This window comes from Ischnura elegans, chromosome 9 (assembly GCF_921293095.1).
Source record: "Ischnura elegans chromosome 9, ioIscEleg1.1, whole genome shotgun sequence".
Taxonomy (NCBI): domain Eukaryota; kingdom Metazoa; phylum Arthropoda; class Insecta; order Odonata; family Coenagrionidae; genus Ischnura; species Ischnura elegans.
The window spans coordinates 83,413,635-83,420,515 of NC_060254.1; the positions used below are offsets into that span (position 1 = coordinate 83,413,635).

Genomic DNA, 6,881 nt, shown 5'->3' on the forward strand with positions numbered 1-6,881 from the left:
TCGACGAAAAACTAACTGAGTGTAGTAAACTTCATTTATGAATTTTTGGTTGCATTAAAATTATAGGTCACCGGTAGTATAATTAAAATATAAAAGAAAAACTTTTCGTCGAAAAGGCATTTCCTGCAGACGACCGGATGCCGGAAGTTTCGGCTTGGCAACGCTGCTTTAGAATTAAACGTAAACAAACATGATCGCATACAAGGAATAATTGGAAAAGGAATAACTGGATATAATTGATTGCGTAAGAGTTTAGTGTACTGACTTTCCATATTGTCGCAGTAAATTCCAAGTACAAAAATTACTTCGTGGTGGACATTGGGAAGTGAAATATGAGACTCGCGATTCCTGATACTATTTGGGTTTCTGTAAACTTCGAATGAAGAGATTTCTTATGTGTACGTAAATATTATTTGGCATGCTTTGGGAGGAAAGATATTACCGATTTTACGCATACTAAAGGTGTCTGCGTATTTACTTTCACAAGTACGATTCTCCATCCGCATTAATGAACTTGCTATTTGTGATGAAATCGAGTGGCTCAAACCATCTTTTAGGTATGAGCCGTGCGTGAAACCTTCTGAACAACGTTAACAGGTAGTTATTGACAAGTACTTTTCATATTTAAGTCAACGCAGTCCGAACCTTACATAAACGAAAGGACAGGATTCATGGCGAGATATTATGAGTGTAGTCATGCATTTACACTTAAGTCAAACAACACATTTCGTTTATGGTAAAATTCTGTTGAATCATCTCCCTTTTGGAAATCAGAATTCATCCCACAATGCATAAAACCTACTAAATCTTGTTGCCTTAACCGAATTTGAGGAAACCTATCGAAAAAATGAATGTATAACCAGCCCTCCGAATATATTAACATTGGTCGACATCGATTTTAAATTACCTATGAATGCAGAGCTGACTACTAACCACGAAGCAATCAAACGAATCTAATCTTTAGATAGAACGTTACCGAAATATAAATTAATCTTCCAATAACAGTCATATTGAGTCTCAAAGGAAGTGCATCTTGCCATTTCCTTACAACAATCCCTTAGGAACAAGAAATTCACACCAAATGGACTTCTGCTTACATCATTACAGAGATACTATAAGCTAAAAAATCACAATATTGTGCTTCAACCACTAAAATATCCATAACACTATTCTAAATGAAGCTTGCCATTCATCTTGATGCCTACTGCAATACCCCTTACCTTTAGTTAAATTGGATACAATTTCAATATTCTGCTTTTCATCTCAAGGCCCTATTCTGGAAATATATGCACATAGTTACCAACTTAGGGTTTGTAGGAAGAAATCAGACAAAAAATGATATATTACTACACTTCTGGTATACATATTTATTATTAATACATAACAAAAATTACAAAATATTTTCAGAAAAGCACTCTACAATGTTACATATATGTAGCAATACACATTTCAGTTTCACTGAGTGTTGGCTAAGAACATAAAAAGGAGAGCCAGGGCTCCCAAGAGACATTAAATTGGCTACTATATACTTTGTTTGTTTGTATATGAGGTGTTTCTCTGCTGTCTTATCACTCTAACTTGCTTGTGATAATGTTCCCTCATATTTCCAATGTAGTAGTGGGATTTTTTCCTTCAAATCAGTGTTAAAAAAATACACTTCAGGCATTCACAGTAAATTTTGAAGAAATGGGCAGAGGCTAGTCTTAAAAAGAAACATTTCTTTGTTAGCATTCAACACTGCATATGCCATGTGCCCCACTCTAGCAGAATAGAAGAAAAAATGAAGGCTACAGTAAGGAGGCAAGTTACAGTCCCTGTGAAGCAACTTAGGTTGTTCCCGAAGTCATTGTAAGAGCAAAAGATATAATACGAAAGGGAATATGTTACCAATGTTAGCTATGTAAGCTGATCTTGATTGTGCTTAACTTCAGGAGCCAATAGCATTGAACATGGAGACCACCAGATTTGCCTTAACCTTATTTCTACATAATATGGAGAAGCTGGTGGACATTTTCAGGTTAATTTTATATATAAAGATATTTATATACATAGAGTGGAACACAATGTCTTTCAGTAATTAGATGGCAATTAGTTAAACAGTACTTTAAAATAACTTTCACCGATGCAAATAATAATAAAATCCTTGCTACCCTTTTAACAACAATCCCTTGGGAGGGACAGCATAATTTTCTTGCCAATCAAGGTGTGCAAAGAAATTGATCAGCCCTATCGACAAAATCCCACTAACAATTCAGGAGGGAGTTTCTAAAGAGTCATTCTCACTCAAAGGCGTTGACGCATTAACCAGTATACAAGATAATCACCCAAAAGAAAACATGGAAAAATTGCCCAATATTATGTCACGCAAACCTTTAGACCCTTGCAGCAAACCTGAAGATACTAGTTAAAATACTCAGGAGACACCTGTTACCACAAGCCAGAGGACGTGGGGAGAATCTTAAAGAAGCTAAAAAATCTCTAATAGACTTTACAGTATGACCATTGCTACTATGTACATTTAAACCATGCTATACATAAGGCATAAGATAATTTATCAGTCTTACTCTTTTTAATTTTCTCTTTTTATTTATCATCTTATTTATTTATCATACTCTTTAAGTTTTCTCAACTCCTCAAAATATTTACTAATAGCCTCAATAGACTTGTGAAACTCTATTCTCCTTTGGATGGTAACATGGGGCTTACCATTGATACTCTCTCCCATGTGTACTTAATCTTATTCCCTCAGTTCCACATATACTGAGTATTTCCACCAGCTTCTCCATATTAATGCCAGCTGTAGCCATTTGGGAAATCATTAAGCTTGAAATAACACTCCACAGGGTTTGTAACATTCCCACCTTCTGTGTCTTCTACACATTGCACAGATAGTCCTGCATACATCATACGCAAGTAATTTTTTGGAGTGGTAATCAATGACAGACCCATGCCCTGTGAATGTAAAAAGAAAGACATTTTAACTGTTAACATAATAAAGAGGAACAATTTATGCATAATTTATTTCCCAGAAAATATGATGGAATTTACCAGATTTACTGTTGTATGATTACCCATTGCCTTTCTTCTGCCATCCATAATCATAAGAGGCAATGATATCTACCTCAGCTCCATCATTGCACTGCATAGGAGACTCTTCACTGGGAGTCATGCCACTGAAATAAATTATGTATACTGAATGAGGGGCCACATATTAATTAGCCAATGCACTGCACTTAGATTTCTGTGACTGGGTGGAATTAAAACTAAGGAATAGAAATAGTATGATAACATTGGAGGTAATCTACCCCTTAACTTATGATGTTCTTGATTCAACATTAGGGAGGACATTGTATATGTGTCAGACACTTATACCCTATCATTGGTTAATGTGACACAAATACATTTTGCCACTTTGGAACTCATTAGCCTAACTAGAACATTAATCAGTATGTATAATGAAGTATTACTAAAATTATAAATTGCAATATTTCCACTGAGTTTTATTATGACAAAACGCGTTTCATTGCTACAAACAACATTATCAATTGTTGTTGTCATAATAAGACTCAGTGGAAATATTGCAATGTCTTTTTAATTGTACTAATATTAAAGACCACCATATTGTGCCCAACATCATACCAGATATAGTGAAGTAGGTTGTAATTATGATAAATGTAGGAAAGCAACCACAATCAGGACAGAACCATCAAGAACAACAGGGAGATGATGTCGATGGATAGGAACATTTTCCTGCAATATTATTTCCACTAGTAAAATATGATTATATGCAATTCTTTTGGAAAGATAAGTTCAATGTGATCATTAGCATTCACTCAATGCAACATTAGGAATTTGAAATGAATAAGGGTATGCAATTAGTATGTACAGCCTTGACTTTAAAAAATTAACGACAGAGAAAATATTTCTTCACATTGCATAAAAAACAGGTTGTGAGAGAAGGATGAACATCATAAGTGGAAAGGGTATGGCCACCGAAACAAAGCTGATTGAATTATAACTAATACTCCTCTTCTGGCAAGCACATGCAAATAGCTGTTAGAGGAGACAGGTAATCCCTTTAAGAAATCAAGAAAAAGTTTTTGATCCACGAAAAATATTGAAAGTCTTAGATAAATAAGTAGCATGTAAAATTATGACATAGAGTAATAGTTGCAACACTGAGCACACCAGTATAAGGGCTGTGCTGAGTACTTTACCTCTTTAAGAAACAATGACTAAGGAATAATAATCAAGGAGAAATTAGATTGTCTTCAATTGCTGAATAAATACTTAAGATATGGATACTATAGTTGAAAATATATGTTAGATAGACTTCTAATCCTATGACCTGATAACAGATCACCATAATTAATCAACTTATAATCCACATTAACACAATCCAGCAATTATTGATTTTCTATGTTAAAAACAGCAAATCTGTGGTAATTCTCTGGTTCTAAATATCAAACACTTTATATAGCTCACATCACCAAATTCCAGTCAACAGTCACTTAATCGATAATGATTTCATCCAAAGGAACCAATAACAAATTACATTGAAGGACAATAAAAAATTAAATGAAACTAATTTAAAATTACACTTGAACAAAGTAATCATCAAAAAAATTAAAGCCTCTGCATTTCCTAAATTTTAGTTTATATATTGGACCTACTACTGATAATGTTCTTGGAATGCAATGTACATGGAAATAAAAAGCACACCGACTGAATATTTCCAAGAGATATGAAAGAACGTAATGCAACCACAAGGCACATTTAAAAAAAAAGAATTAACTTTCACATTGGGTTTCGGGGGACCAATAACGCTACTACTTATAGTCTCATTTTTTAAACTGATGCGGTGAAACTTACGGTGTTAAGGCCAAAGTGAGAAGCTTCTCCACCTCCACAGCTTCCGTACTCGATTGCATCTTCAACCTTTGACCCCACAGATCGCTCCTACCTTTTCCAAGTGGAATTGGCGACAGACGGAATAATTAGGGTTGCCAAAACCCGATTCATTTGCTCATTCCCAACACATGACAGGACGCACACTATAAATGAAATAAAAAAATTATTTTCAGCTAATAACATATTTCCATTTTTAAATTCGCAATGAGTTATTTACTAGAGCACTTACCTATATTCACTGAACGTTCGAGAAGAACTCTTCTGTCCCTTCGTAAATTCCTTCTTCCGCACAAACCGCCCCGCTTTACTAGTGGATGACTTCATCGTTAAAGCAGAGAAGGCTGAAAAACTGGCATATTTCACTAAAAAGTTAGAGAAATACTCGACTTTCTAAAGTATATTTCAACACCGAAATCTCTGCACTCCTGTAACGCTTCAAGCCATTCACTTGTTTCTCTGAATTTCTAGTTGCTAGTTGAGAGTCGCACCAACCTAAGAAATTTGACGTTGTTGCCAAGTCGAACGTCTCTTTGACATATGTCATTTCTAGCGATACAATGCTTTAAAATAGCTTTCTAATATAAGTAACCCTTAAATTTTTATGTTTGAACATTTCAGATGTCAGGATATCGTACTCCAAGTCGGGATTAAGTCCATACTATATTAAGGAAACTTAGTATTATATTACTAAAAGTACCGTTGGTACCTTTGGTAATAAGTCAAGATAGAGTTTAAAATACGTATATTTTGTTCATTACCGAGATAAATAAGCAACTGATGCAAATATTTACCCGACAAAAAATTATAAAATTGTATCGAAAACCTTAAAAACTCTTGATACTTGTAAAGTTTGAGAAGATACAGTCGCTGTTGTGACTACGGATCTATCTCGCTCAAACCACCTTAAGGTGCCGAACTGTTTTTGTGGCAACAATACTTTCGGCTCAGGAGCGCCGTCACGGACTGACATTATTACGCTAATTAAGGGACACTATACATTACCAGGCCAACAAAGAGATATATAATCATATAAATCAACAATGATTGATTATTCAAAATAGGGAACAACACATGCAATATTATTAAAAAGTTCCACTCCTTTTACACCACTAGAGATTGTCGTACATAGCAGTTAGTTCGGTCTGATCGTGAGCGAGAGTGTCGTCTTACTATTCCACGCTTAATGAAGTAAATGTATCGAGAAAAAGGGGTAAAACGGGTGCTGAACTACAGCGCGACTATATACAGAGAAATAGGGAGAAAAAGGAGTATCTAAAACAAAAGAAGGATACGCTGAAGAACCAGCAGAAAAGGGCAACAGTGAATTCCATCCAACGAGGAAAGGCGAATACAAAACAGGAGAATAGGGTCTATACACAAAATCAGCACCACCGTGAAAGAGCAAGTGGGTCACCTACACTGGTTAGCGGAGTGAATTTAATTTTTTCTACGAGTAATAATCATGAAATTACTGTTGAATAAAATCACAGCATGCCACTTTTATGGTTTATCGCTTAGGCAATTCCATATTCGGATTCCACTGCCATTCGGAGTCGACAACATTATAACAATGTAAGAAACGAGTGATCGCCTCCTTGACAGATTCGACAAGGAAACAAAGAGAAAATCTCATTGATGTGACGAGAGAGAATGGCCTTGAAGTGAGGGACGCTAAGCCTAAGGCTGCTGACACGCGATCATCGTGTCGACTGCCTGACCAAACACGCCAGGCCGATCAGTACTACGAAGACGACTCGATTTACTACCAGTGTCCAGGAATAAAGGAATGCAGGAAGATGCAAGTGAACGGAACTGTGTTGTAAGCTTCCGTGAGATATATGACGTTAACCTTCAAGGAGGCGCATTCCCTCTTTACCCAAGAGCACGATTTTAGTATCAGCTTTTCCAAATTTGCTTCGCCGCGTCCTGTTTTTGCCTTTTTACATGGTAATTCACCTCATAATGTGTGC

The 6,881-nt window shown here is 35.7% G+C and overlaps 1 long non-coding RNA gene across 1 annotated transcript; it reads right to left on the reverse strand.

The window, feature by feature from the left end:
- Positions 1 to 1,352: 1,352 nt before the first annotated feature.
- Positions 1,353 to 5,659, reverse strand: LOC124165578. The gene is made up of 4 exons (XR_006866261.1): positions 5,141 to 5,659; positions 4,873 to 5,054; positions 3,049 to 3,173; positions 1,353 to 2,952 (listed from the first exon to the last, which is right to left on the reverse strand). It is a non-coding gene; the product is annotated as an uncharacterized LOC124165578 (long non-coding RNA).
- Positions 5,660 to 6,881: the final 1,222 nt, after the last annotated feature.